This window comes from Camelus ferus, chromosome 3 (assembly GCF_009834535.1).
Source record: "Camelus ferus isolate YT-003-E chromosome 3, BCGSAC_Cfer_1.0, whole genome shotgun sequence".
NCBI classification, from domain to species: domain Eukaryota; kingdom Metazoa; phylum Chordata; class Mammalia; order Artiodactyla; family Camelidae; genus Camelus; species Camelus ferus.
The window spans coordinates 104,699,258-104,720,495 of NC_045698.1; the positions used below are offsets into that span (position 1 = coordinate 104,699,258).

Below are 21,238 nucleotides of genomic sequence, written 5' to 3' on the forward strand. Positions count from 1 at the left end.
CTAGCAACTGGGTTGACTGCAGATCTGGGGCAGTATGAAGAACATCCCTGCAGCCCAGGAGCATCAACCAGAAATCAAATTAAGGGACATCAGTAGAAACTGTGATTAAAGACACATGATGGTCTCAGGATATTTGAAAAGACTAGAACACCAATCACCAATGAACAATGTATACAAGCATTTATGAGAAGTATGTCCCAGAGATCTTAATTTAGTCAGCAATCCCAATTCCAGGAATTCCTACTTGGAGCTACATGGGGTTTATGTTAAGTATTTAGCATAGATGCTGGCCTCAAAAAGTGAGCTTTTATTATTATTATTTTCTAGATTTGGGTAAATTATAAAGTACATATTGGAAGGTGGTAAAATGTGAGGCTGGAAAGGTAGATGGCCAGAGAACGGATCCCAGTAGATCTTAAAGGCTATGCTAGGAGTTCAGAGTTTCTCCAAAGAGTTGGGAATGCACTGAAGGATTTTAAGCAGTGTATTGATCACCTCTGTTAAATGTGATATATAACAAAGAGCTTACTACCTTCATTCAAATATAGAATGATTGACATGAAGCTGAAATACAGTCAGTGGATTTTTCTGTTCTCTCCACTGTGACAATGCATAAGCCGACTGCAATCTTTAGAATCTGCCTTTAATTAACAGCGTATGTCCCAGGGGAGAAATGAAATTCAGGTTCCATATGCTCTCCCCAAACAATGACACTGCTTCTGAACTTTGCATACTGATGGTTGCTCTAAGATAGCCATCAGCAGAAGACAAGGGCAAAGATACCTCACAGGAGAAATGACATCTTCACATACTTGAACCACAACCTCGTTAGCAGACAGCAGAAGTGAATCAAAGGGCATATTAGTTCTGCTTCCTGCTCTCTGAAAACAACAGCTGACGGAGGCAGGACAGGGCAAGAAGTGGGTGGTGGGAGAGAAGGAAGCTGCATTTTGCTGACAGAAATAGCTTCTGGATAAGGTCTAATCCACAAATACAAAATGGTCCCAAAAAGATGGTGGAGGAAATGTCTTCTAACCCTTGGTATGCAAAGGTCTCAGCATTTTTGCCAATGTCTCTCATCATTTCTGGATGATAGCACGAAAATGAGTGGAGATGAAATGCCTTTGTGAGATAATCTCCCTGGCAGTTTCCAACCTTCCTAGTCCCAGAACCACAAAGGGCACAGGGAACTACCATTGAGTGAGCACCTGCTAACTTGCTACTCTGCTGGGTATTTCCCTTACATCAGACTCAGAGGATTGTCCAGTCTTTTTCTATTTGTCTCTTCCCTGCACTGTCCCCCATCACCCAACCCCTTCAACAAGTACCTGTCATTATCATCTTAAGGCAGAACAGTTTGGAAATAGTCAATTGCCAGGTAGTTTCCCATTGAGTATCTTTTGTTTTGTTCTTGTTGCCCCAAGACTAGAATTCTAAAGTGACCTCCTGCACCCCTAGCTGGGATGCATTCAGACTGTTGCCTAATACATTAAGCACCTCACCCCAAAAACACACTGCTTGAAGATATTGGAGAGGACATGAATCCAACAGGAAGAGCAAGAGATTGGACAGAGCCCCTGCACAGGAAGCACCAGAACCTCATATTCTGCCCCTTTTGCTCTAGAGTAATTGCAGGTAAAACTACCAGAAGGTGCCTGGGGAAGTCAGTATAATGTTTGAACTTATTAAAATCATTGAGAAGGTTTCTTCCTCTGCTTCTGTTTGAGATGGTTCATGGCTAGGTATCATGTGGCAAGTAAAAATTTCCTAATGTTCTTCCAGATAAAATGGTCTCTGTTATTAAAAAACCCCAGGACCTTAAGAGGCCATGACCATTAAAGGTTTGATTTTGACAACCTAACACACTGTACAAATACTAGTAATTATTATTGAATTAAGTAGTATTACTTAAGAAATTTCAGAAAATGCTGTGGGATAGAAGCTAATAATTACTCATCACCACTTCTTTCTTAATAATAGAAACTTGATTTTGTTGGGGGCATCAATGTGCACTGATGCAAAACTACTTTTTTCAGTATCACCTTAAGAAAGGGGTAGCCAGGTAACTAAGTACTGGATAAGGCTTTCAGGAGGGTTGCTAAATTAGGTAGGAGATTCTTTTGCATTTTTTCCATTCCTCATTTTTTCTGCCGTGGATATAGACTTGATGTCTGGAGCTGCAGTGGCCATCTTGCATCTTGAAGTTGGAAGTCACATACTAACAACAGAACAAAAAGATAGAAGAAGCCAGAGGTACAGGTTGTATCATAGAATCATTGTAATAACTACAGAAAGTCAGCCTCCAGAATGCCTACATAAAAGAGAAAAATAAACCTCCATCTTGTGAACCAGTGTTATCTCAGGTTTCTGTTTTTATTAAATACAGCTCCTAACTGATTCATCTTCTGTATGGTAAAATAAGAAGAGCAAAGAAAAAATATTCATTCAAGATGTGAAAAAAAAAGAACATTTTAAAATTCTCTAGTCTTCAGAGTATGGTGCATTAGTGGAGAGGAAATTACTAGATGGGGGCCCCAGGATAACTGTGATGCCCAAGCTGGCTAGTGGAGGGGAATTTTTTGTCAAAGAAAGCTGTAAGAATCCAGCGGATTCCACCTGTGGCTCTCAAACACTTTGCCCTTTATGGCAATTATAAGCCTGCATTATTTATCAACAATGAATTTGCCTGGTCTATAGGAGAAATGTCTGATCCTTGCAAAGTGTTTCCCTTGCGGGACCTGGGAGACTTCTGAATCTATTTAATGAAAAGTGAAATGAAACAGCATAACAAGTTCAAGTTCATTCAAGTCAACATCAATGCCAGTTTCTCCAGAAGAAGCAAGAAAAGAGACCAGCAGAGAGGAAGGTAATAAAAAGCTCTTAGCTCTGCTTACCTAATTATCCCTAATCCGCTAAAGAGCTGAAACATCTTACAAATGTTAATTAATTAAGCCCCCTACCAGTCAAGCGATGAACCCAGGAAGAGGCCCCTCTGCTAAAAGTAAGAACTGTGACAGAGCAGTGGGCTGGGAATGGACATCTAGTTAAGCAGGAAATGTTTGAAGTCCGGTAGGTCAGCTAAGACAGTGAGAAGCAACACCAGGACTCTTAACAACAGGAGGGTACAGAGAAACAGAAATCAGCATGTGTGAAATCAGGGGACCATCACTTCTTCACCACATCCTCCAACCAGTTTTCTGCTTCCACCTTACAGGGGAATAACTGTATTGCCCCCTAGTCTCAGAAATCCTCATCTCCTGGAAATCTTCCAAATGAGTTTCCCTTTTGTCCTCTGAAAACACCATTAACACACACACTATTTGATGATGAAATTATCTCATGGTATCGTCCTGTTTTCATGTTTCCCAAATTGTGTTCTTCTGAATCATATTATAGAAGACATTTGAATCAGCCATGATGTTTCAGCTGCAAATAGAGGAAAACTCAACTGAAAGTGTCTTAAACTGTAAAGTAAATGTATTGTTTCTGGTTCATTTAACTGAAGACTTCAAAGGTAGATTAGCTTTAGGCACTGATTTAAGATTAGGGCACTGGCTCCCTTTCTCTGCAGTTCTCTTTGGTGTTTTTCCCTCTTCTGCTCTTTCCTCCAACTATTATAGTAGCAAAATCCTACAGCAGTTCCTGGTGACACCACTATATAGCACAGCATTTGGAGAAAGAGAGAGCCGCCTTTTCCCAGATGTAAAACAAATGCCCTGAATTTCATCCTGAGTGGAAAAAATTAGGTTAGGCACCCACTCTTGAAAAAAGTTCATTCTGGCCCAAGAAATGGTACGTGAGTCAGCCTAGGCTAAGTTGTGCTCTGGTAACAGATAACCCTAAAACCTCAGTGGCTTGCAAAGCAATAGAGGGTTGTTTCTCATTCAATTTGCATGGTGGCAATTGTGGAACAGCTGAGACTTCATCCTTGTCTTCTCCATTCTGGGACTAAGATTGAAGGAGCAGCCAATTTCTAGGACATATTAATCCTGTAGCAGAGGGAAGAGTGGTGGCAGAACCACAGGCTGGTCCTTAAAACTTCCACTTGAGAAGTTCCACACACATTTTATGAGGCAAAGAAAGTCTTTGCCTAAGCATGTTGTTGGTGAGATGGGAGTAAGATCTTTCAGTAAGAAAATCTAGATGGGATGAGTCTGATATATTTTGAACATAATGCAATCTACTGCAAATGCTATATGCTGATGGGCATAAACTGAATTGCTCATCCACAACCACTTACCAGGTAAGGGAGATAGGATTACACTTTTTGGCTTAAATGAATCAAAGCCTACCTCCTAAGTGGGAATGGAGTCAACCACACCCAGAACACATAGTCTACTTCACCTACCAGATTAGATCCTCATTTTACAAATGAGCAAATAGAAGTTAACAGTGATTGCACTTACTTAAGATTATAGAGCCAGAATTCAAGCCAGGTCATCTAAGTTGATATTCAATCCTTTCCATTGTATTAAAGACTCTGAATTTGGTACTACTGTATCTACAACTTTCTTACCTAATTTATTTATTTTATTAACAAATGTAACTAACATGGACAGGAATTGTATTGGAAATCCACTATTCTTCCCATATGATCACCATCTATAAATTAATTCATAAGTTTCAAATTTGAAAACCCTATAATTTGGAGACAAAATCAGAAAGAAAACATTTCATCTCCCAGAACAAACATCCCCCCAAGTTGCAGCTCAGAAAATACATTACACAACATTTCAAGGGATCGGTTTGACCATTAGTTAGCAAAAGCTTTAAGGTGTGTGTGTAGGTTGACCAAGTGATTTGACATGTAGAAACTTCTCATGTAAATACACATGGCTGAGTGGAAAAGTTAACAAAAATAAAAGTAAACTACAAGAATGTTCAATGCAGCAAAACCTTTTAACCTAAAAATCCTAAATATTTAACCTAAATATCCAGCAACATGGGATTTGTTAAGTAAACCAGGGAATATGCATTCAATAAAATACTATAGTGCTATTTTTAAAAGTCTCAAAATAATTCCATGTGCAGCAATATGGATGGACCTGGAGACTGTCATTCTAAGTGAAGTAAGCCAGAAAGAGAAAGAAAAATACCATATGATATCACTCATATGTGGAATCTAAAAGAAAAAAGAGGACACTAACAAACTCATCTACAAAACAGAAACAGACTTGCAGACATAGTAAATAATCTTATGGTTACCAGGGAAAGGTGGTGGGAAGGGATAAATTTGGGAATTTGAGATTTGCAAATGTTAACCACTATATATGAAAATAGAAAAAAACTCAGATTTCTTCTGTATAGCACAGGGAACTATATTCAATATCTTGTAAAACTTTAATGAAAAAGAATATGAAAACGAATATATGTATATATATGTATGACTGGGACGTTATGGTGTACATCATAAATTGACACATTGTACACTTCAACTTTAAAAAATCTCATACCTGGATGTTTAATTACATAGAAAGATCTTTTTAAATTGTTGTAGCAAAAGCAAGTTATCAAATAGTATATGCAATATGGTTTCTTTTTCATGTATGGAATTATAGATTTCCATTTTTTTCTTTTTGTTTACGTTTATTATCAAATGGGTATGATTTTTACACTAAGAAAATCAGAAATGAAATTTTCTTTTTTAATGAGTCACCCTCCAAGAGAAGCCATGTGAAGCAGATTGAGATTACCGTCTGCAGAAGTAATAAGCTCTAAGAATGTGTTGCTGATTAGACTAGAGTGCCTCTCATATAATGGGGGAGATTAAAATATAACTCAAGCAATATAATCCCTGACATGTAGAAAATGGGTCTAGGAAAATGAGAAATTCTGATTATGAATGGTCTGTGTGACTCTAGCATTGCCCCCTGGAGAGGTTTGGATTCATCAAAGAGTGAGGTAGAATTTTTCCCAGAGAGATGACAATTCATCAAAATGTTTCACCTTGGTGCTCAAAAATTTTGGCTCTCTTTCATTTTAATTCTATACTGATCCAGTTACCTTCTGTCTGAAGTTACTCTTTCATCATGAAGCAATGCCCCATGTCGATAACACATATTACTTTTCCTGACTGGTGGAACTCCCACTGCACATGGCTAGGTAAAAATTTTGGTCATGCCAGTTTGGAGTGGGGATTTATTTAATCAGTACCTTTGTGTTTGCCAAGGTCATTTTAACCCAGGGTGAGTTAATCCCATCAAATGGAAAATCAGCCAGCCAGGTTTTTTCTTTTTATTAACATTTCCACTTTCCTCTCTACCTGCAAAATTTTCAGTGAATCAGATGTTTCAGCCAATGTTTCCAAAACTTGATCCTTGAATTCCTTAAAAACTTTTATGTAGGTGTTGCCAGTGTTCAGTGATTTGTTTAAAATATTTGATTTAGCATCATAGAAAGGAAAATCAGAAGTGTGCTTCCATCGTAATCTGTCCATACTTTAACCTACTACCGCAGTAACATTTTTACTGTAGCCACAGTTTCTGGGCACATCTTGTATATCTACACCATTGTGCCTTTGTTCACTCTTCCTTAAGTCTTGAACCTTTCCACACCATATGTTAAAATCCTTCTCAAACACCAATTCCCAGGTGGAAAAAAAATTCTCTTCCTCTGAATTCTTTCATTCAAAATTCTATTCAGTAAGATCCTATTAAGTAAGGATTTAAGCTCTGTAAATGTAGATATTTTATTTTGTTCATTTCTGTATCTCCATTACATATTGAAAAGCATTAGTAGGTAATGCAAATTGTATGAATTAATGTAACTGTCTCATTCCTAGCTTCTCCCCTCACCAGACGGATTGTTCATTAAGAGAAGAGAAAAGAGGTGTTCATCTGAATCACTCAAGGTACTGTGCAACATGCATGCTTCAGTTTTCACACTGACAATATTCAAATATATACCTAAACAGGGATAATAGCTCCAGTCTAAATAACCCAGTTTTCATTTTAACCAGTTTTTCCATATCTAACAATGAAAGCTTTGAGCAATTAAAAAAATGCATTCATGCACAAACCAAAGATAGTGATTTCAGAGTTCAAAATCAAATTTTGATTGATTTTGTTAGATTCCTCATTCAAAAGTCAAAACTTCCAATGGTTTCAAGTTCAGATCCTAATTTAATGGATCAAATTCAATGAAACCTAAAATGTCATTTGGAGAATGAAATTAGCGAGCAACACTTCTTGATAAAGCATAACACACCAGTATCATGAATATAACTTGCACTAGTTTTCAACATGTTTCAAAAATGCCACATCCTAAGGTTTTCCATTATGATAGTTGAACTTGCCGTATTTTTTTCCAAGAAAGGTAAAAAAAAGAAAAAAAAGTGATAGAAGCACCAAGATTGTGCTAGATGCCAGCACATACTCATCAAGAATGTTTTTAAAAGAAAAATGGAGTGAATGAAAAAGTTAAGTCTATGTCTGTAGATACCTCTACATTATTGAGCTTCAAAGGAAATTCTGGCTCAAGATCTTTCCTGGTGTATTTTTGACATATGCTCCTTTTCTACAAGACAGATACTTATTTTCGAAATTAAAATATGCTTCTGGAGTTCAACAAGGGATAATAGAAGCTCATAATTGAGAACAACATGAACAATTTGAACTAGAAACAGGAAGACAGGAAACATAAAATGAAAACAGCCAACAGAGAGGAATGTCCTAGGCTTGGTGAAGAGCTTGTCCCCCACATGTAGGCAGCAGGCTCGTAGCTAACTCAGCCCAGCCTCAGCAGGCTCAGGTAACCACCATCCAGAGAGGTCGGCATTGCAGCAAGAGTCTATGCCCAGGGAATATTCTGCATCACGTGAATGGTAGCCTCACATCTCCAGGTGGGTTTGAGACAGGACTCCAGTAGGATAAAACAACCCAAATGAAGGCGGAATCAGGTTGCTGGAAAACCTGGAATTCACTGCCAGGCTCCAGATGTGGCAGGGACACTAATAAGTTCAGGAAACCAGGCACAAGTAGAGCTCTGAGGACTTGAAAATCTTGGCCAGGATCGACAAGAACTGCTCATTCACATCACTCCCCTTACCACAGGGCACCAGCCTACTCTCAGCCTATACTCGCTGTATACAGCCTATACAGGGAAGAGCTAGAACTGGAGCAGGGATTGGGGGGCAGACACAGCTGTGAGCAGGTCCTGAAGGCAGGAGAACCAGAGTAATAACAGTTAGCACATATTGAAGGCTTATGATATGTCAGACCTCATACTAGTCTTCATATGCATTACCCTTAACTACTAACATTATCATCACTACTCCATGAAACATTTACTGAACATTTATTATGCACCAAGTACTGCTCTATGTGTGTTACAAGGATTATCTTATTCGTCCTTACAACAAATGTTTGTGCCCAATTCTCTTTATTCCTATTTCTTAGATAAAGAAATCAGAATACAAAACTGGTTGAATACCTTGCCCTCACGTCACACAGACAGCAAGTGGCAGAGCTGGGATTATAACCCCAGCTTTCTGAATCTAGAGTCCCAATCACTGGCTCATGATTTCATTTAACTCCTAGGAGTAACTCTCATTAAGAGAAATTTACAGCCAATAAACTAGACTAATTTGAACTCCCACAATTGGCAAAGGACGTGCAGGGCCTTCTGGTCTCCTCATTTTACAGGTCCAGAAAGGCTTTGGGCAAATGGCAAGGGCACAGTGAAGACGTCCCTCCCCATTTTGAATGCTGAGGTTGTGCTACTTACACCAAGAAATTTCCTCATGTACTGCCCTAAAGCCCCTCTGTCCCTTTCTCTGGTTATCTCTTTCCTTTCCCAGCCATCTCTCATAAATCTGGAATACATGTTTTTCTACGGTTCTTCCTTTCTTGTCTTCATTGCTGGAAAGTGAATCTCATCACACATAAATCCTGACCCAGAGAGACACTCCCAGAAACTGGATGAAGTCAGCCGGAAAGACTTCTGGAAGCCAATAATGGCAAATGAATCTCTAAATTACTGGTATTAATCAAATGCCTCCTACATCTCCTCACTTCATTGCTTTCCCGCATCACCACATCCACTCAGAGCCAACTCTTTTCCTTGGCGTGGTTCTTGACACCTGCTATTCTTAGAGTTTCTTGATCTGAGACATAACAAGTTACTGGCCCCACTGTCCAAGAAGAGGTAGCATTTAACTAGTGGAAGGAAAATGGGTGCGCAGTAGTGAGCCAGAATGAAATCACGAAGCCCCAAATTGGGCTTGACGTGGGTGGAGGAAAACAGGAAGGAAAGAATGCAGAAGTCATGGGAACAAGAGCACCATAAACTTCAGGGTCAATAAATATTAGACCAGCTCCCTGAGAACACATTTGATGACTCTTGTCATTTCTTAGTGTATGGGCCATCAGGTGCCCAAGGAAGGATCAAGGTGCTGCAGTGGAAACAATGCCAGCGCCGTTTTACAAGTATCCCTGAGTGTGGCAGGTGATGTACCTGCATGACCACATTTTATCCTTACAACAGCACTGCAAGGGAGGTTATATAAGTGCATAATTCACACATGGGGTTCCTAACTGAAATGGTGCCCAAAGCTATACCTGAGGAGTACCCCTCTCTCTGTCTCCATCTACCCCATTCCCACTCTCATCCCTCCTAGGCAACCACTTTGATTTTTTCCCCTGTTTATCTATCTGATTTTTCAATTTCTACAGACACAAAACAATGAAAATATGTATTCTTATTTTTACGCAGGGGAGGTAGTACTATTTTCATTCCTTATACACAAGGAAACTAAAGTTTGGAGAAGTTGACTGCATCTTCCTCTGGGCTGATATTTGGCTAATCAGGAACCCGCCAACTCCTAGAGTCATTGTTGGCTATAGGATCCAACCTGAGGACCAAAGGTCAAGAAACCCAGTTTAAAGTGACCCTAGCTTCTGACTTCAAGGTCCCTGGTTGAGTTAGTAGATTTAAAGGCTAGCAGATTTAAAATGTCATGCCTTTGTTCTATGGTTCTAAGAAATCAAGGATCTAAGGTAACACTAATGCCTGGAGCTGGAGGTTTTCATGGACTGTTCATTGGGGGGGGGGGGTCCTCTTTCAAGCTTCCTAGAAGAGAAAGGCTCGTATATGCATGCTTAGGGTAAGGCTGTCAGATAAAATACAGGGTGCCCAGTTAAATTTGAATTTCAGATAAACAATGAACTTTTTTTGATATATATATATCCCACACAAAATTTAAATGGTATTCTATATTTTATTATTATTATTTGTTTTGCTAAATCTAGCAGCCCTAGCATAGGGAAGTATTGGGACGTGGGACCTTACGTCTATAAAGGACAACTGGACTTAGGTCAGAAGGACTGAAGGAGCTCCTGGAATTTGGGAGGAGCTGGGACTTGTTCCTTTATAGTAATAAATTCTAAAAGCAGAAATCTTGTTTTCTAGGTTCCATGGACCTCATGAATAGTGAAGAACAGCTTGGTCATTTCTGAGAGTATAGCTTTTCAAGACCTTCCTCAATCCCAATTAAAGTGCCACCTGCAGAGCATGAGAATGACGCTGCAGCCTAACCTAGCCAGCGCATTACTGGCATTTCTTTGAATCTTCTGTCACCATTAATGTAGTAGATGTAAAATGATGACTTAATGTTGCTTTAGCTTCATTTTCTAGATTAGTTTAGAAAGTTAACATTCTCTTATGTGTTCCTTTACTATTTGCTTTCCTTCATGTAAAAAACATTCCTTTTATCTATTATTATTAAAATTTTGAAAGATCATCACAGATTATTATAGATATTAGGTTGTTGTCTGTCATATTTGATAAAAACATTTTCTGCCTTGCTTCTTATTCTTTAATTTCCTACTTATAGATATTTTAATGTTTATTCACATAATTCTATCCATATGTTTTCCTTTGTGGTTGCTTCTGCTACTTCATAGCCATAGAAAGAAAGTTGTCATTTCTGTATGGGTCTCATAAATATTTTATTTTCTGCTTGTCTTCCTATCTTTAAAAACATTAACTGACTCAAATCTAATGGTTCTCAAAGAGGGGTTTGAGAATTACCTGCATCAGATTACCTGTTTTGTTTGTTTGTTTTAATGCCTGACTCCCAATACCGTGACAAGCATAATTAATCAAAATTGCTCTAGAAAGATCATAGAAGTGTGTGTTTTTTTAACCACCCTCTAGGTGACTTTTCTGCACCTGGAAGCTTGAATATCACTTCTTTAAGCCATATGGAATTTATTTAGCACTTTTATTCACAGGCAAAGGATTAATTCAGAATAATTTAAGCCAAAAGGGAATTTATTGGGAAGATTGGGGAGCGTTTACAGAATTGAAGTAAAAGCTGATGAGTTTGTCCTGGAGAGGAAATAACCAGGCAGCCCTGGGGATCGTGGCAGGAGAAACCGTTCCTCAGACATAAAAGGAACATGGCAGCAAGAGGAAGGAGCACATACTGTCCTCTGCCCCCTTCCTCATCCACTGGAATGTAAGCTCCATGGGGGCAGGGACCTCTGCCTGGCATATAGTAGATACGCAATTTATTTTCCCTCTTTGCTCCATTCACACTTTCTTGAGACAGACTCTGACTGTCCTGACTCGGGTGACAGCCACCCCTCGACCAGAAAAAAGGCAAAGAGCCTTGATTTATAGTCCCACCCATACTGCACACATGAGAGGAGAGGTTATGCTCCCAAAGTTAAAATGTGTTATTATAGGAAGGAGGAATAGATTCTAGGTGATTTTAAAACAATTTTCCAGTATATCATGGTATAAGGCATGGTTCTAAGACAATTTTTTCCCAAATTGTTCTCCAGTTATTCCCAGTATCACTTATTATTCATCAGTCTTTTCAATCTTTCTTAGAGGGAGTAACTTTAAACATAGGACATGTTGTCACACCCAGCCACATCTTTACTGAGATCTGCATTTTATTCCATAGACTGTAACTCTTGTGTTTGTAACCCCAAATTCACTCCTATTTAAGACATAGTATTTTCCCATCACCTTTCAGAACCATAATGTAATTAAATAGGCTGCTCCTTGTGCTGCTTACATGGCTCCATTCTCTGCAGCCATTCTCCTAGTTTTAATGATCTTGTTCTTTACAATGTAAACACCTTGCAGGTCCCCTCTAGGACTAAACTGTATGTTTGCTTAGCAATGAACTCTACTCTGTTTTTCCTTTAGGTATGCTCCAGCCAGAGACTGATCATAAGATAATATACATTTTCTTCTTTGAACTTCTCAATAAAAGTGAGCCCTACCATCTCCATTTGAGTTTATTTCAGGAGATGTAAAGCTGTGGACAAGCAAACAGAAAGGTCCTCCAGTGTTTCTCTAGTGTTTAAGGGAGCCCCTTCTGCTTAGTATCCAACTAATTTTGCCTGACTCCTATCCTTTATGTTTTATTATAAAATATCCATTTGGGGACCTATCTTTCTTATTATTCCTGTGAGTCCTCAGGGAATACTTCCACATTCTGACAAATCCACCTTGATCATCATTTACCATCTCTCACTCTGGACCACTGCCCTGGGTCCCTCTGCCAGTCACCTCTCACCGTCTCACAGCTGTTTTGCAGGCTCTCACTACAAGACTTTCTCAAAGGGCAGAGCCTCAAGGTCATGGCCCCTGTCTCAGTACAGCTCACAACAGGAGTGCACAGTCCCTGTCCTAATTCTCCGTAGCCCAGCGCCGCCAGCTGTGATATCTGATAAAATACTATTGAAATCTTAAGAATAATCCAAGGAAAAGAAACATTTTAAACTGGATGTTAGACAGCCCAGCTCCTAGGATCCCTAGGTCTGAGACTGTTTTCCCTCCCCGGTACACAGAGCTATAGTTCACGGGGTGGCTTGCCTCCACCAAGACAGCTTTGTTTATTTTTCTCTTTTGCCCCTTGAGTCCAAGCGTTTATTCCCTTCTGCCCCAGAGAAAGGAAGAAGCAAAGCAATCCCCTCCCCTAATCATAGGCTCAATTCATTTCTTCATCACAGTGAATCGCAGTAAGAACATACCCTTTCCCCCATACTGGGGTCCAAATGAGGCACCTTCAATGACAGAAAGTATAATGCATGTTTATTCAGTCTTAAAATTTGGGGAGGGGGGGCATTGAACACTTGAACCCACAATGAACTGTACCTCACACAGCTATAGCTCATACTTACACCTCATCCTGAAGGAAAGATCTGACCTGCCTGCTGTCTGTTGGGAGGTATCTGGTTTTGTGATGATGAGCTAATAATAATATTTAAGCCAACATATTATCCAAGGGAAAAAAAAGATTTTTCTGGGATAGTTCAAATTAAATCTATGTGGAAAAAAAAATAAAATGCCTCTTCTCTGTAAAGACACAGTCCTATTAAAGATACTCCCAATTTTTGTCATGACAGAGTACGTTTTATCCCAGCCTGAAGTCTCTGGCAGGGTTTGAGTGATTTCATGGGTTCAGAGCTTCCCTGCGTACAATGAAGAGTGGGCATTTGTCTTACGTGTATATGATTAAGTATCTCACTAAAGAACTGAGGCTAAGAATGCGGCCCAAGAAGGAAGAACAAGCCTTAAATTCCCCCAGTGAAGCATTACAAGTGATACAAAGAGGAGTTTGGTGAGCAACAGGCTGAAAGATCATGCTGGCAAACGGTACTTTCAACAGCAAGACCCAGTCTAAGAAACAAACGGAACACTGCTGCCAGCAAAGGCAGGTTTCCATCACCTTTGTTGTAAAGGGGCTTATCCTTGGGCCACAGAAGACTCAGTTGGAAGTAATGATGCAGAATGCCATAGGGAGCTGCTGACAACTAGGGCCGAAGGGGGGACTTCGATTTATTTTCTTGCTGGCATTGGCTGTCTTGAGGCTGCAATCCTGGAAAGATCTTCAGATCTTGCTCTGCTGGAAAGACCTGCAGAAGGCCCCCGAGCTCTGTAGGTTTGGGGCTCCATTCAGGTCGTCACCATTTACAAACTGGATGACTGTAACTCTGACCAAGTCATTTCACCTCTCTGTACACTAGCTGGAAAACAGCTCATTTGACTGGGGATCGAGGTGCGGTTTTAATAGTTTGCAAACACAGACGAATAGGGGAGACTGGCAGAAGTGAGCTCATAAATGGGGATGGAATAGACGCCCAGAGATAGAAACATGGAATACATCTTACTTGCTCCTCACAGTTTTTCCTTTTCACACTTTTTGCAAAAGGCTAAATGAACGCCACTGTAATTCAGACAATAGCAACTACTCATTGTATTATGGAACTACTTCAAGTTGTGTCCTACCCTCTTGGGGTCTAAAAACTGCAACGCCTTTTATTACTAAGTTGTTTTTGAACTTGGTGACAATTTTTAATGGTTGGGCGACCTCTGCTGTTATATTAGTCATGTCATAGAATATGGAACTAACAGGACTTTAAAATTCATGTATTCTGTCCCCATTTCATAATTCAGTCCTTCCAAAATGGTACCTGGCTATTGCTTCAACACCCAACTTCCATGTAAAGAGAGCAGAGTTAAACAGGATCATGGAAACTTCTTCCCACATTTGATAAAATGGCTATCTTTTAAAGGCATTTAATTCAACAGCAGCAACCAGAGAGGAAAGGAGAAGTACTTGGACCACAATCACTTAGGTTTGGCAGCTGTGAAAAGACGGAGATTCTGACGTGACTGAGGGCAGCTCCTCAGACCACACCCATCTCCCCAAAACAGTTAGACAACACTACACTGGGGGTTCAAATGATGTTCTCTAGTTGAAAAAATCAACAGAAAGCTGCATCCAGTTCTTAAACCATACTGTGAAGGAAGGAAGACAAACTGGTCCCAGGTAAAGTGCAAGGGTGCTCAGGAGTATAACATCTAACTACATATATCAGAGAAACTATAAACAAAGCTGCTCCTTGTTAAATGTGAACAAAATTAAAAGAGGTAGTAGAGAAATTATGCAAACCTATTGCAACAAAAATGTCAGGCAAGACAGAGACAAAACAAACAAATTATTTATATATATATATATATTTTACCCTCAAAAAGAAAATAAAACCCAAAGGAGGAATGTTCATCCCCTTTAAAGGTTCATTATAGAGAACAATTCATAAAGATATGAATTCAAAACACAAGATCTCAAAGAAAAATCATAAAACAATTGACTAAAATGAAAGAGATTGTAGAGTTAAGAAAAAAACTGAGAAACAAAACAACGTTGTTACAGACCTAATAAGCTATAAACAGCAAAGGAGAGAAATGTGGGGCTGAAAACATCATGGAGAGGCGGCTGGGGATAATCACAGAAAGCACAGAGTGAAAAGACAATGTGATTAAAGTAACGAGGAAAGAGAAAGAGAGGAAAAGTCTCCCAGTATGAGGATAATGAATTCAAAGATACAACCTGGCAAGTATTTCCTGAAAGAAAGGACGGTATTCATAGGTAAGAAGGGCATAGCCTTGGTCAAGAAGGTTTGTTACAGAATGATCAATATGGAGATATTTTCTGGTTAAACTATTAAAGGTTAAGGTTAAAGAAAAAAAAATCCTTTAGACATTCAGGGTGAGAAAGTCAGCCACATGAAGGGAAGAAGTTGGGTGGGTTTCAAGCCTCCTCCATTTCAACTCCAATGCCCAGAGACAATGGAGCAATGACCACAAACTTCTGAGAGAAACAGTGTGACCCAAGAATATTAGATCAAGTCTGGGTGTTGCCAAGTATGGAAATAAAAGACATTATTTTCTTACATGAAGGAGTTCAAGAAATGTAATATCCATGAACTTATTTTAAAACAAAAACAAAACTATTTGACAAATCAGTTGACCCTTGAACAATACAGGTTTGAACCATGGGGTTCATTTACACATGGATTTTTTCCAATAAATAGATTGGAAAAATATTTCTGAGATTTGCAGCAGTTTGAAAACAAAACTCACAGACAAACCATGTAGTCTAGAAATATCAAAAAAAATTAAGAAAAGGTTAGGTATGTCATGAATACATAAAATATATTTAGATACTCGTTTATCCTTACATAGGCATAAGGCATAAAATAAAATTGATAATGTGTTACTGTTATTGATAATTTCTTACTGTTCCATAACTTTGCTTTCAAAGAATAACATTACTGTACAGTTTGCCCCTCTCTCATAGTTAGAGAAACTACAAATCAGCCTATCATCCCAGGTAAGAAGTTTTATATATTTTTTAAAAGTAACAATGTTTCCAATATTGTATTATAAATAAGACTCAAATACTGTATGCCAAAAAAATTTTAAACCATTCATTAGTGTATAAGCTAGGTTACCATTAAACAATTATATTGTTGCTTCTTTATGATCAATACATGACTTGTTATACCTGTAAATAAATATGAATTTCTTTTTCACATTATCTTTTCATTTTTGATGCCTAGTGTTAGTCATACACATAACATACACAGTGTTCTTTATCAATAAGACAATGTTACTGTAAGTACTGATAGACAATTCTTGTAAACAGATGAAATCTTATAGTACCAGTAAACACAGTACTGTACTGTAGTGTATTTTCTCTTTCTTACAAGTTTTAAATAAAATTTTCTTTTTGCTAGCTTACTTTAAGAATATAGTATATAAAGTATATAATATATATACAAAATAGGTGTTAATCACCTATTTATGTTATCTGTAAGGCTTCTGGTCAACAATAGTCTAGTAGTAGCAGAGTTTTGGGGGAATCAAAAGATAAACACCAAGATAAGGACTATGGACTAAGATAAACACCAAGCTTTCTTAATTTCACAACTAAAGCTAATCACATGTTGGACATGAAGGAAGCATAAAAGAATATACATATCATAAGCCTTAACAAAGTGAAAATATTATATGCAAAATCTGAAATACTGAGGTGGAAGGAAGAGTAATATGTAACTTAAAAAGTGAGTGTGCCTTTCAAATTGCTTTAGTAATTTGTTTTGACTGAAGAGGGATCTTTATTGGGGACATTTTTATCCAAACTGCAAATCTATACACATGCACATGTCGAAAACAATTTTCATTAAATGCTAATGCTTATCACTTCTGAGTGGTAAGATCTAGAGTAATCTTCTGCTTTTTTATGTTTGTGTAGTGCTTGAATATTTTTGTAATGAGCATGTACAATTAAAAAAAAAAACAGTAAAGTGATTAATTACTCTTAAAAATAAAAGGGCCAGTTTCATTCCATTTCCAGCTGAGAAAGTTGAGCCTCCTAGCTGGGGACTTCCCCACTTGATCCTTCTCTTCACTTCAAACGTTGATATCAACGTAAATGTGATTGGAGAATATCATACTCAAGAGTCAGGAGGTTCCTTTCTTTACTTCCTAGAAGACCTGCCTTCAAACGAGGGTTAAAGAGTTCTTAGAACAGCAGAGGGCACCCTCCTCCACATTTATGGGAAAGTAACGCACGTCCCAGCTTTGTGTCTGTACCTGCCCAGCCCTGCCACTTAGAAGTGCTGTGACCAGCAGTCACTGAACACCTCCAGGACTCAGTTCCTCCACCTCCCACTCCTGCCCACTACCAAGCCATCCTCCACACTGCAAAGCAGATCAAGCCACTGTCCTGCCGGCAACCCTTCCGTGACTTCTCGCTGTACTCAGAATCCATCCCAAACTCCTGAACTAAGGCTGGCAGACCCCTGCCTCACCCGACTCCTGCCATCTCACTGCACCACACATCATGTCCTCTGCTCCAGCACACTGGCACTTTGTCAACACCTGGAATATATTCAGCTATGTCCCACCTCTGAGCCTTTACACTTGTTGTTTCCTCTGTTGAGTTCTTACCTCTTCTGAGCTCATTTGCATCAAGGAATTCTTCCCAGTGTTTAAACCTGCTTAACTGTCACCTCCTCAGAGAGGCCCTCCCTGATAACCCTATCAAAATTCCCCCCCACTTTATTTTCTATCACAGCCCTGTGTGCATCGTCTTATACTTATTACCATCTGTAATTGTAATTGTACTTGCTTAATTGTTTGTTGCCTGAATCCCACTAGAGCCTAATTTCCACCAGACCAGGGACTTGCCTGTCTTCTTGATCATTATATGTTTAGCAGGTAGCTGGCGCTCGGCAATTAGTAAGTCCCCAGTAAGTATTTGGTGAATTAATGAATGAACGGATTTACAAAATATCTATACTGGCTGCTTCCTTAGGGCTATTATAAAAAGAAATAGTGTGAAAGCCCTTGTGATGGGCTGAATCGTGTCCCCCCAAATTCATATGTTGAATATGCATTTTGTAGTGCACACATACATATGTATTTCCTTCTTACTAGAGTAGTGGAAATGCTGCAAAAGAAACACCCCTAACTCAACTGTTTTTATTCCACTTCTCAATACATGCACATCCTACCAACACTGCCTACCTCCACCTTACAAGGAAGGAAGGAATGAAAGGATAGGAATTATAGGAAAGGAACATACTTTCTTCCTATGTCATAATTTTCAGCCTATGTGCTGTCTAATACACAGAAGTAACATGAATAAAAAAGGATATGATGGGAATCTTTGGTCATTCATGTTTCTTAGAATGCCATTGTCTTTCTGTTTTCAAAGCAAGTTCTGACTTGAACAGAAGCATGGCCTCTCAGTGGTACATGTAACACACTTGCCTGGTACTCACTTTGAGTCTCGCCGAAACTCCATGCATCCTGGGTGCAGTTGCATTCTGTGCTCATGGGACATCGTGAATGCTATATGCAAATGGGTCTGTGAGGAACAGAGTGGACACATATGTGTATCTCCTCTGCTCACATGCATGCTCCATTGTCCTACTGGACTTTACCTGTAAAACACAAGTTCAAAGACAAAATTATTAAGAATTTCAGGATGGCCACAACACAGCAATAAACTAAACACAGGAGCGTGAGTCCCTGTGCAGACAACTACACAGATCCCAAATCCTTGAAGCTGGCCTTAGAAAAGATGAAAGTGATTAAGCAGGCCCCAGAATGACTGCAAACAAACTGTCAAATAATAAGCATCCTTCAGAGGTCCCTACAGCCATCTTATAAAGAGTGCCCAAGTGAAGCACCCAGCTCTTAAGAGTAGAGACAGGAAATAACAATTGTGTGCTACTAATTTTCACATGGTCTGTGGTATCTCAGGTCCAGTGGGCCATGTGAGACTGAGAACCTATAAAACACAAAACCATCCTTCTAGGGAAATTGTTCCTGAGTTCTCAAAAACCAACTTGCAAATCTTCTTTGGGAACCCACCCCATTTCTAAGGTAAAAAATACCAACTCTGTCACTAATGGGAGAACATCTGGCTCTTTAACAAGGCAGAGCCCAGTTGGGGGTCCTGCTGAGACCATGAAGAGGTGGTTGGAAGCAAACAAGTGCTGTAGAATCTGTGAGCTGGAAGCCTGGAGACCCGGATAGGGTGATCAGTTCTGATAGGAAGTGTGTGACCTTAGTTAACTCACTTTGAAACACGAAGCCTCGTTTCTCTCTTCTGCGAAACAGGGGAGTTGGATTTGATAATCCCCGAGGGCCATACTAAGCTAAAAATAACCAGAACCAGCAAAACTTTGTGCAGCTGGAGAAGGCAGAGAAGAAAGAGTTGACAAAGTCATGTGGAAAACCTTGACAGTGAATAATGAACAGGAGACACTTTTAGAAACCACTGTGGTTAGGACCGGCTCTTCACAGGTCTTGAAAGTTCCTTGGCAGCTTACGGCCTGGTTTCTTCCAGCCAAGGTAGTGTCGGTTGGAGCAGCAGTCAGCAGCAGCACTTGCAGCCAGCTTGCTTTCCTGCCTGCCCGCCTGGGGAAGTGCCTTTCTTCTTGTTACTCTCTAGTACAACTTTGGCCAATTTGTGACCCTTGACCAGAGGAAGATCCTGAAGAACTTGTGATCTCTCTAAATTTTTTTTTTTTAAATCACTGCTATTTTTCTTATTAACCCATTCCTAGCCTCTGACCACTTTAAGTCTCTAGGAACATTGGTGGAAACAAAGCTGTCAGGTGATAGTAGGTTTTGGAAGAAAGTAAGATGGACTGAGTACCTGAGCCCTAGCTCTGATGCTGGCAAGCTGGGGTACCTCGTGGCTATTATTTTTTCCCCTCTCCAGCATCTTTTCTTAGATGACAGCACCCTGTTTTTCATGTGTGGATACACCCCTCTTCTACTGTGAAATCCTAACGTTTAGGTGGGACTGACTGTCCCCTAGCTCTTGAGTAAGCTCTTACTGCATCAGTGCACTTGGCACACCCTATCTCTCTGCCCACAGTGACAGATCAGGGCTAAGGGGAGGATCTGATTAGGGCCAGTGAGAAAACTTGAGATCTGTAATAGCGTGCTTCTAGAAGAGAAAAGTTAGGTATCTGTTCACTAGATTTAAAGTTCTAAGCATGTGAGGCTTTGAGTTGCTGAAGCCATTTTGCTGTTACGAATCTGAGCCAGTCTGAGTAAGGCCAACAAATGTATGAAGCAAAGCAGAACTAATAGAAAAGAACAGACACTGTGACTCAATGACATTTCCTGAGCCTCTGGATCAAACTGTGCCTGAAGCCAAATAGCACCCCCAGATCTGAACCAATAAATCTCTGTGTTTCCTTAAGCTGCTTTTAACTGAGATTTTGGTCACTTGCAAGAATAATAACACTTACTACAACACTTTACCTCTCTGGACCTCAATTTCCTCTGCAGCAAAACAGCTACTTTGTGGACAGTAATGGACCAGCATCACAGTATAATCTTTTCCAGGTGTGGCCATAATTCCAAGTGGCAGCAAAGACAGTTTTCCCAAATGCCAACAACTGGTTTCTTCACCCAGTAGACATCAGATTTCAAAGCCTTGTGTACATGTTACATAGCAGCCTTTAACAGATAAAATTGCTCCCCTATAGTATGATCCTGTATCTCTAGCCAGGGTCTTTTTTCTGAACCTCAGATGCCATATCCAACTGAATACTGGATACCCCCACCTAGATTTCTTACAGTCATCTTGACCTGGCAGGTCCCAAACTGAACAGGGATCCTCCAACCCTCCCCAGCTGCACCCTGTGTTCCCACTCAAAATTAATGGCACCACCACTCACCCAGTTACCCAAACCTGAAACCTATAAGCTGAATGTTCCTCCCTTTCCATTTTCCATCTTCCTTCACAATCCATTCCATCTGCAAGCCTCATGAAGTCTGCCTTCCAAATAGCTCTCATATTTTCACATTTCTCTCTAACATTCCTGCTCTCCTATACTGGGGTCCACCATTATCTTGGCCAACCCCTGAAAAATATTTCTAATTGGCATGAAGATGGCTCTCT

General features: G+C 39.6%; 1 protein-coding gene across 3 annotated transcripts in view; it reads right to left on the reverse strand.

The window, feature by feature from the left end:
• Nucleotides 1-21,238, reverse strand: part of HTR4 (5-hydroxytryptamine receptor 4) — a 353,363-nt gene that overhangs the window by 170,546 nt on the left and 161,579 nt on the right. For all 3 annotated transcript variants that reach the window (XM_032477069.1, XM_032477072.1, XM_032477070.1), the window contains one exon: nucleotides 18,594-18,755. The gene's annotated coding sequence lies outside the window, so the exon portion shown is untranslated. The remainder of the gene's footprint in view (nucleotides 1-18,593; nucleotides 18,756-21,238) is intronic.